Genomic DNA, 11,074 nt, shown 5'->3' with positions numbered 1-11,074 from the left:
GGAAATTGTGTGATCAGCATGGCAGGCAGAGAGATAGATGTTTCCCTTTCTCTTACAGCTGGAGACCTGGGAGCCTACTGTTTGAATAGCTGGGAAAATTGTTACTTCATCTCACATTGCAATATTATCGTTTAATGTAGCATGGACTGGCAAAAAAACCAAAAAAAAAAACCCCCCAAAACTTATAAAATATTTTTTTCCTATCAAAAGTTAAAATTGTATTTCACTGAGTTGGCTAAAAACACAGAACTTAGCTTATCTCCTACATTAATGCATCTTCATGTAAAATCAGTTCCATTATCTAAGTATATTCAAATGTTAAAATCCACAGAGCAGTGCAAAGAAAAATAGTTGAAATAAAATCCCAAGGAAACCTACCAACAGAGGCAGAGTGCATTTGTCTAGCTTTGCGCTGCTGTAGTACATTCAATAGAGTTCATTCCAAATAGCAAGAGCCGAACGTTAAGCTGTATTGTCCTTCATATTTCAAGTCACACCTCGTTTGAAAGAACAGACTGGTTATTTCCAAGATGCCTCACTGAAAACTTACTATAGTTTGAGGAAAATGAGACTTGGTGCCTTCCTTAGTGAAATAGCCAAAGGCCTTTTCCTTTTCTGACTACCATTCCAAACCTCCCTGGCCCAACTTGACAGTCATTCTTTCTGACAATGTTAAAAGGTTTCTGTAAGTGGAGCGATACCTGCAGTTTTCTTCGACTTGGGATTCTGCTATACAGCCAATGCAGGCAGGCACAGGACTGGAAGACACATTATTTTTATAACTAGGAAAAGTATTTTTATTTGGTTTCCCAACTACGATGCAGTATAGGATGATGCACAGGAGAGAACGAAGGAACAAGGGGCCAGGACAGTTTTTCAAATTTGGCTGAGCACCAACCAGAAAGCTACTTAAAAGACAGATTACAGGGTTTTCTCTCTTGACATTTGAATTACTCAGGTTGGGGCCAGGTAACCTGTGTTTTGAGGAATCACCCAAAATTATTCTTATATAGGTTGCCCAGTTCCTGTTCAAGTACCCTCTCTAGACACGCTGTACTTGAGACTAGATTTAGTACCAATTACTCAACAGTCTGTGATTGTTAGGAAGAAGAATGGGGTGTGATGGGGCAAACAGTTTAGGATATGAGAAGGGAATGCATGACTTCATTTATTACTTCATTTGGTCTTTCAGTACTTTATTGAGACTTTTATGGAAGTCTCAATACAGATATTTAAAAGTATCTATCTACCTTCATTGTATCAAAATGAAACTTGAGACTCAAAGAAGTCCAATCACTTGTTTAGTAACCTTAGCAGCAACTGTGTTTCAAATTCAGGTCTCTGAAACTCGTAGCCTTTACAATACACTATGCTGTTTCCTTCAGAAGTAAGTTGATTTCTGTTGGCCTCAGTTTACCAATGGCCAAAACAAAGAAATGTGCCCAAGATTGACTACACCTAACTCAGTGACTGTTCGAAAACACTAAGGAGAAGATAATGTGACCCAACAACAAGAACTGGCAGAAGGATAGTAATGAGGAAAAGAACTTCTTAGAAATTTAAAATAAATTAAATGTTAATTTAAATTAAATAAATAATACATTCTTATTTCTATTTTAAAGAAATATTTAAAGTATTTTCCTTAATATTTAAGGAGAAAGACTATTCATTAAATATCCTATTATGTTGTCCAGTGGCTATCCTTTCACCAATGGTATACTTGTACTGTATTATTTGATGTAATCCTCGATACAAAACCGTAAAGAGGGCTTTATTATCGACAATACACACAAGACAAAAGTGTGGTTAGAGAGATTAATTTTTCTAAAATCAAAACAAAATCCCACATTAGAACCTAGATATGTTCCAAAGTCTTCTGTCTTTCCACTGCTATATTATGTGCATTTTTCTAATTTTAAACACCAGTTTAAAGAAAGAGGAAAGAGGGCAGCGCCTGTCGCTCAGAGGAGTAGGGCGCCAGCCCCATATGCTGGAGGTGGTGGGTTCAAACCCAGCCCCAACCAAAAACTGCAAAAAAGAAAAAAAAAAGAAAGAAATAGGAAAAGAAGAAGGAAGGAAGCACTTGAGAAAGTGGAAGAGACACTCAAAGAAAAGCAGCTAGAGAAGAAAGACAGAAGGACACAGGCTCCCAGACACCTGCAGTGCACACAGTCTGCGTGTCCAAGTTATGTCCCCAGGACCTGTGTGCTATCGATATCACATGATGGAGGAGACCACAGTGTCATCTGGCGCCACTAGAACAGAAAGACCCTCTCGTACCTCAAGGCCAATGTGATGGCAAACATCTGGCCCCTGCCAGCACCGCCCTGAACTCTAGAAATAGCACCAGCTTCAGGCTTAGAGGTTGATTGCTGTCCCAGCTCCCAGCCCTTTCTGCTGCTTTTGCTACCAACAGTGCGACTTATTTTCTATATAAGTATCAATACTCTTGGAATCATCTTATCAACTAAGCGTATTTTAAGTTTATGACTTCTCTCTTCTAACAGGCAAGAATTTAATATTTTTCCAAAGCTCGTAAGAACTATGCTCAAAACGTTCCATGGATGTCTCAGAGTCTCATCCAAAAGACCATTCAAAGGCATCTCCCTCAAATGCCACTTTAACACACAGGTGATTGAAGTCACCGACTTACTACGTAGATAAACAGACACAATGATCCGAGGATACACCCTGCTGGAGAGACAGACTGTCTGCCCAGCTTCAAGCACTGATAAAGACAGAAGCGAAGTTTTACTGTTGGCTTCACAAACACAGGAAAATGATTTTTCTCACTTCCTTCCTACCATTATGAAGAATTCTATTGCATTTTACAATCAACACAAAATTATACAAGGACCATAAGATGGAGAACAAAAATGTCATACATACTATGGTCAGCATTTGTCAGTCCTCAGGACTAAGCATCCCTCACCCTTCTTTAAGTAACAGCACCCTGACTTTCTTTTGAAAACTCAGCTATCGCCTAACTCTCACCAACATGACCTGGAATGGTCAATCAGAGTTCTGTGTTCCCCTATCTTGGTGACTTGTTCAGTTGCGAACATAAACTCCAACCAGGAGACTCTCTTCCCCTGGACTGATACCTATGAGGATGTAGGCTGAAGATGTGGCAGCCACTTTGCAACCATGAGACAAGCTTGCCTGAAAGTGGAGTTGTCACAGAAGACACAGAGTTGACAGCTGGAGAGAAACAGTCCTGGTGACGTCCTCAGAGCCCCTCTGGGCAGACTTGCCCTAACACCAGTTTCAGGCTGGACTCCTGAGGCCCCTGAGTTAACAATCCTAATGCCGGCTGGCGTTGAGACTTCTGACACTTGCAACCAAAAGACATAGGCTCATCCACATTTTACATTTAGATTTTTTTAAATATAAATGGGTTTTAGAGCCTTCCAGATTACTTTCCACTCAGTATCATACCTCTCATCTGCTGGGCTCAAACCTAACGCAGCTGTTTGTGATCAAAGCCCCAATTACTCACACTAACAGCAAAGTGGTTCAGATAATCTTGAACAGTGGATACTCGGAAATCATTTGCATATGGGGTGGGAATGCATGTAATTAGACAAACTCAGAAAACATCACCAAGTGTTGTTTAAATATTTTTTAGCAAATCCTCAGGCTATGAAAATTAGGTCAATGCAAGGAGGTGGTCAGCTAATACAAATTATTGATTTTGGCAAAGACAATTGCCGAGATACTGAAAGGTAATAAAACGTTGAAAGCTGTTTTCTTTTTTATGCAAAATTCCTAAGAACCATAGAAACAGAAACTGACAATCATCATTTATACCATTTTGAATACCTTCTAATAACTTAGCACACTGTAGGTAGTCAAAAGTTCTCACTATCCCCTCTTCACCCCCCCCAAGGAAAAAAATCTTTTCTCACTATTTTTTTCCAAGCATTTAAAAAATATTTTATTTTTCAACCATATTTTTGTTTAGAAATGCCCATTAAAACAGCAGATAAAACCTGATATCAAAATAATCGCTTCTGAAGGCCGCCAAGTTTTACATGGATTTGAGCAGATTGATAATAAACTTAATTCAGGCAATCCCTGAGTAATGAATAAAATAGGTTCTGAAGGTTTGCTCTGAAGCTGAATGTGTATGTAAGTTGGAACAGGTACATTTACCTAAGTACCCGTAACAGCCTCCGTTCGTAAGTGAAAGTTGTAGGTCAGTCAGCTGTTTGTAACTTGGGGACTTAACTGTAATAGCCTCTGTTCATAAGTGCAAGTTGTACCTAAGTCTGGTATTTGTAACTTAGGGACTGGCTGTATTAAAATGTATCACAGGAAGATCTCAGAACATTTACTAGACTGTCTTACCTACAACCTAGTTTCAGTAAGTAAACAAAGTGCTAAGGCTGGAAGTTAATATCCAGGGATGGGTAGAGGACCCTCACACACACGAACACACACACACACACACACACACACACACACAGGAACAGGGGAAGAACAGCAATTTAATGAAGGGATCTGGATCCCAAACTCGGAGCCGGGCACAACACACCGTGAAACCCTGGTGTGTTTCATGGGAGCTGTTATTTTAAAACTTTTAAAGAGAGCTTCCCTGAGCAGCCCATCTCTCCACTGGGAGGTGGTAAAATCAAAGCAGGTCATTCTGCATGGGTTTCATAGAATGCTAAGACTTTACCATTAGTCTATAAGATTATCTAGAAAATTAACCATGAAAGATGGTGAGCACACTCTCCCTGCAACAGCTTAGAATAATCACCAAATCTCTGATTAAAATCAGATGTTTCTATTTTAACACAAAAATATGAACTGCAACCGTAGCTTAACTTTGATTTACGTACATACTTCAGAATTATTTTTCAAAACTTATCAGTGAAGTAAAGGGAATTATCTGATTAACCTTTGGCTAGCTGAAATAGTAGGAAAACTTCACCTTCCTTTACTATTCCAGGTCTCTATAGCAATAAAATTACCAGTTGTTCTCAAGTTGCAAATAGTTATGCCCAAAATATCTGTTCATAGGTATTCACAGGCATCTAGTGATAACTGGTGCAGTCTACTTATGTACAGGGCAAAGAGAAACCAGAATAATTGGTTTCCCAGGGATAGAATCCAGAACTTGGTCTCATTAATATTTAATATATTAGCTAGGCCAAATAAAAAGCCCCGCCACACACTAATGAAACATATACACTTACCTCTGGTATGAGAGGCAATGCTTAATATACACAACAAGGAAAAATGCCTAAACCTATCAGACATAAGAAATACCAGTTGAGTATAAGTTAGACTTTGGTTAATCAAGTCCCATTTTAAGTGACCCAGGGAGCTGGTATTTTAAAACTTTTTACAGCAATTACTTTCTTACAAAGTAATTGACCCTACCTTATCTATTTTATAAACCCATATAGTTTATCTAAAGGTAAAAAACACTAAACAGCTCACCCAATACTTAGCTTTTAATCAAAACCTATAAAGAGAGAAGAAAAAGCACTTTTTAGCAATGAAGTTTTTTGGGCAAACACCCAAAAATCCAATGGAAAATATAGTTTTAAAAAAAAAAAAAACTCTTCGAACTTCTAAAAAGTAAAGATTACATTAAAAACAGGTACACAAAGAACACGTAGTAAAAATCTACGTGTCCGGGGACAAAACTATTCTAGTGGAATGAAATGTTATTTATGTTCTTCACATAGAACAAAGTAAAATATTGAACTAAAGCTATTATTTATAGCGAAAAGGCAAACTAGTAAAACATTTCAATCTGACACTGAAGAGTCAATGATCTTTGTCTCATCAGTTTGGACAATGAGAAATCTTTACCCTACAAAACTTTGAATTCAACTTTTTTTATAAGCTAGAAAAGTGAAGAATTGGAGGTGTTCCACAGGGTGGCCCCAAAGTTGCCATACCTGGGGGAAAATGGGAAATTGTAGCCAACTGTATCTTTACTTAGAAAATACTCATTACGAACTTTTGCAAAATATTTCCAATATATTCTCTAAGTGTGGGTCAGCTCTTTCTGCACCCAGATGAAGTCTTGTCTTCCCCTCCTGGGGAACATGTCCCAAGCTCCCTGTTTTTCCTGAGTACGGAGACTTTTGGAACACCCTGTGCAAGCTGAAGTCACTCTTCTCATTCTAGAAGCAGCCTTGGACAATCTCCCCCCATTCATTCCTGGGCACTTTTTGCTGAGGTCTTTCTTACAATTAGCCTTGGCTTTTTCGCCTCACATTCCGATCTCAAATGGATCCCAGCAACTCCATCCTCATAGGCTGGGCAGTCAAAGAAGAAAGCCTCCTCCTTCCACCCACAAAAAAATTTGTTCTGAAAATATTTTTGTTGAAATCAGGGTCTGTAACATTGCTAATAAGATTATCCCACATAAAATACCGGAACATGGATTAACTTTATTTCCATAAAATCTCAATCTAAGCTGCTAATGAAATATCAGACGATACCTGCCATATTTCCCCTTGAATCCTTCTACTCATTGTGGTCCGTCAGAAATGTCCACAAATAGTGGAAAAAACTCTTCTTTTAGAAAAGTTTTAGAAAACTTCTTCTTTTTAGCTGACAAAACGATAAAATTTAAAAATACTGCCACTCAAACACATTCCACAAGCTACAATGTACACACCTATCCTAGACACACAATATTCAGAGTGGAGAATGACACTGAATAAAAAGATATGTATAAGTTATAACCAAAATTATGTTTTTTAAAAGAGCATGCACCCATATAAAAAAAGACCATGGGGGGGGGAAGGCTGATGCATCAGATCCTTAGAAAATGATTTTAGATTTTTTTCCATTATGACTGTCAAGGAATTATTTCAACAATAAATAAATTAAATATTCATCCCTCCAGGTTAAGGGTACCGATATATCCTGGACCCTGTGGCATTACAAACATGAAGAATGGAGCCTGATCATCAAGAGGGAACAGATACAGGAGGCTACCTCAAAGCAGGACAAGTGCTACCTGAGAGACACCCATCAGAGGCAGGGACACATCGCAATTCAGTGTCCTCCTGCCAAGTTCCAATACATACGCATTGTGTCTGTGCTTTTTCCAAATGAGAACAATATAACCACATAATAACATTAGCTATGAAATCCATGCAGAGCAACAATCAGTTGTTATGATAACCCGATTAGCCTACTTCGAAACAAATACACCTTTCAAAATGAGGCGAATGGGAATGGGAATGTCACATATCTCATTGACCTACGCAAAATAATTAAGCCAAAAGTAATTCACCAACTGTTCTCCTCCTTTCAAAAGTCCCAAAGTACATTTGGGTTAGATCCTAACCGAGGTGACCACATGTGTGCTAGTATTACAATCAGCCCAGCCCGGGCGGTGCCTATGGCTCCAGGATTAGGGCACTGGCCCCATATACTGGAGGTGGTGGGTTCAAATCTGGCCCTGGCCAAAAACTGCAAAAATAAACAAATAAATTAAAATTAAAATTAAAAAAAAAAATCAGCCCAGCCAGTCATCGTTCAAGGATGGCCACCCTTGCTACGGCTTTAAATAGGTCTAAATAATGGCTAAGGAAGTTTGAACCGATAGTACCTAAAATTCCTTTCAAAAATAAAGTCTGTGATTCCCTCAATTATCTCAATATGTCAAAACACAAATATGCACTCTCACAAAAACACACACACTCAATTTACAGGTTCTTGAAACAAAATAGAAACAGTTAAATAACAATGAACCAAAGCTTCATCATGTGACTTCATCTGTTTAGACACAGGGGTGTCCAGCCTGCAGAGTTTGGGGCAGGCTGCATGCTGATTTTGCGAGGACTTTTTTTGCTTCTCTGTGGACTTTTTTTCTTCTTGCTCATCAGCTTACATAGCGTTTGCATATTACTGTGTGGCTCAAAGCAACTCTTCTCTCTCCAATGTGCAGCAGAGAAAAGGAAAAAAAGGTTGGACACCCCTGACAGAAGCCTGTTTTCCCTTGAGTATTAACTTCCATACTATACCCTCACCAAAAGTTACTTGAAGATTTAAAATGAAATCAAGGAGACTGACAATGTGAAGACATACTTTTTCCAAACACTAAAGGAGGCAGCAGGATAATAAAAACAAGCATCTGTTATGTATTTACAAGAACTTCCTTGAATCCATTCAGCCCTGGAGAAGAGATAGCACACCCCTCCCCAAGAAAAGATGTTACTGACTTACTAACTTTGGAGTCCTACATTTGCAAGCCCAAAGCGTCATTATTTCAATTTAAAAATTCATTCCTAATGTTATATTTCTAAGGCATTGGCTAAATGTTGATTAAATGAATAAAACTGAATATACTTTTTTTTTTTGAAGTTTGGCGGGGGTGGGTTCAAACCTACCACCCTCAGCATATGGGGCCGGCGCCCTACTCACTGAGCCACAGGCACCACCCTGAATATACTTTTTAAAAGGTGTTTATACCACATTGCCCTAACTGTACATATGCTATCCACAGGGCCATTACTGGTAAAGCCATACGCAAGGTCATTGCTTCTTCCGTAGGAATGCAGGTTTTCCCTAAAACATTCCTATGTGGGAGTCATTCTAACCCAACCACAGGTGGCTATTTCCTGAGGGCACAATTTCCCTTGTAGCCCCTCACATGACAACAGCCTGGGGCGGTGTCCCCATTACCACCCTCTGGTACTTTCAGGCCTTTGTTCCTCCATCATCCCCACTCTCTGGGGTGGTTGGTGCTGGACTGCACACCCACCACGCCCTTCCCGCAGTTCTTATGCCAGCCACATCCCTTCCTGTAACCCCTGGCTCACTCCTTCACCTTCTTGTACCCTCTGGGTGACCTCATTGTCACTTAGGCAATGCCTTCCACATGCTGGCTCCTCAGTCCCTGGCCACCTCTCCCAAATGCTCTGTCCTCCACTCAGTGTGGCTTCTCACTAGCAAAGCACTGTCCCCAGCAGCTGGGCTGCCTCCCAAGTCTCTCGTAAGCCTTTTGGTCTTTGACCAGCGCCTCTTGGTTTTCCACTCACTCCTCTTAACACTTCAACTCCAACAATCCTCTGAGCTTCCCAGGACTTCCAGTCCCCAGTCTCTACCTACAGCTGTGGTCCCCCTCTCCACATCTTCCTTCATTCCCTCCAAATAGGTTTTCGATTCTGTGGTCCAGTGCTATGTATGGCCCTTCCTGCACTTACCCTCAATTACTCTTCCTCTCTCTCCCTTTACTGGACTCCCCTAGACAAACCCCAACTCTGTAAAACCTAACCTCTGCCTACCCTGCACTGCATCTGAAAGGCCCAAAGAGGGTAAGAAAAACACACAGCCACACTCTCTGGTCTCAGTTTAATTCACGATCATTTCAACTAAGCCCTCAGCCCTGTCTGGCAACCCCTCAAATTATCTCTAGCTCATCATCTTCTCACTTTGCAGAAAAACTCCTTCCACATCATCCTGGCTCCTCGACATTCCAGGCCTACACCCTCACTCCTTTCCAATCGATAACTTTAATTTTTATTTCACTGTGGAAGTGGGACCAGTCAGAACAATGCGTTATCAGTTTCCCACCCCAAAATGGACAAATGTTCTGCTTTCTCTCTGGTTCAAGAGGATGAGCTATCCTGGCTCCTAGGTAAGGCTGATCCCTCTTCTGTGCCCTGGGTCTTATCTCCCCCACTGCCCAATCAAAAACTTGGCTCCAAAAATTAGCCCCTGTCCACTCCATCATTAAATTTTCTCTCTCTAGGGCAGGGGTCCTCAAACCTTTTAAACAGGGGGCCAGTTCACTGTCCCACAGATCGTCGGAGGGCTGGACTGCGGGCCCCAGGACGAGTCAGCTGCTAAGCAGGACAGGCAGTGGTGGCAAAAACACTCTGTGGGCTGGATAAATGTCCTGGGTAAATGTCCGCATGTGGCCCATGGGCCATAGTTTGAGAATGCTTGCTCTATGGGGTTGCTGCCATTAGCATACAAATATACATTATCACCTAGAATCTTATTTTTCCAGTCTTCTTTATAATAAAAATATCTCAAATAGTTGTCAAAATTCAGAGCTTTGATTTTTCTTAACACGCTGCTGACCAGTCACGAGTGACCTGGTAACATGAATAGTTTCTGCATAAAACTGCCAGTCAACAAACGTGTTAAGATGTTAGAAGTGCAAAGTGATTCAATATTGTAAGTAGCTGAGAGATGAGGAGGCGAGAAAAAATAAAAGAAGCTGAATTTGGGACAACTGGGATTTGACACTGGGAGAAATGCATCAGGGAACGACTGCTATGTTAACACACTGTGGATTCACAAATTTACACAGACACTACCCATATTACCGGGTAAATCGTGACCAGTCAGCAATGTGTTAACTCAGCCAGGATCACATTCCAAGCAGACATTTGTCCCAGCACACCATGGAAACCACACTTGGCAAAGCCATCAGTGAACTCCATGTTGCTAAACACGGTGGGTAATTCTCGGTCATCAGCTTCTCAGGAGCATTTTAACAGGGATGACCTCACCCTTCTTGAATCACTTTCTTCACTTGGCTGCAACCTAGTGCTACAGAAGTGCCCAGTGCACACGGGGGACTCAATAAATATTTGCTGAATGAATAAATGAATTAGTCCATTGAAATTTTAACTGCTCAGTTGTTTTATAACTAAATATTCTCAGTTTGAAGTTACAATAAATGTCAAATCCATGACTGCTGTAGGAATTTGCATTGCCAGAATCTAGTTCATTACTTATTTAAATAAACGATCAATTTTCTAAAGCCATGCCTTTAATACAAATGAATAGAAGATCTGTGATCTTGAGAGATGTGGATATAATAAGGCAGCAAAAACCTTCTCAAAACCACTGCTTTCCTCAATTACCTATTTTAAAAAATCTTTAATCAAGGCTAGGCACGGTGGCTCATGCCTGTAATCCTAGCAGTCTGGGAGGCTAAGGTGGGTAGATCGCCTGAGCTCACAGGTTCAAGATCAGCCTGAGCAACAGCAAGACCCTGTCTCTAAAAATAGTCGGGCATTGTGGTGGGCACCTGTAGTACCAGTTACTTGGGAGGCTGAGGCAAGAGAATCACTTGAACCCA

General features: G+C 40.5%; 1 protein-coding gene across 1 annotated transcript in view; it reads right to left on the bottom strand.

Annotated features, from left to right (window-relative positions):
* NEBL (nebulette) overlaps nt 1-11,074 on the bottom strand; it is a 357,606-nt gene that overhangs the window by 183,527 nt on the left and 163,005 nt on the right. The window lies entirely within an intron of this gene.

Source organism: Otolemur garnettii, unplaced genomic scaffold, assembly GCF_000181295.1.
Source record: "Otolemur garnettii isolate 467f Iridium unplaced genomic scaffold, OtoGar3 scaffold00019, whole genome shotgun sequence".
NCBI classification, from domain to species: domain Eukaryota; kingdom Metazoa; phylum Chordata; class Mammalia; order Primates; family Galagidae; genus Otolemur; species Otolemur garnettii.
Note: the sequence above shows the minus strand (reverse complement) of the source record. Positions and strands in the feature narration are given on the sequence as shown.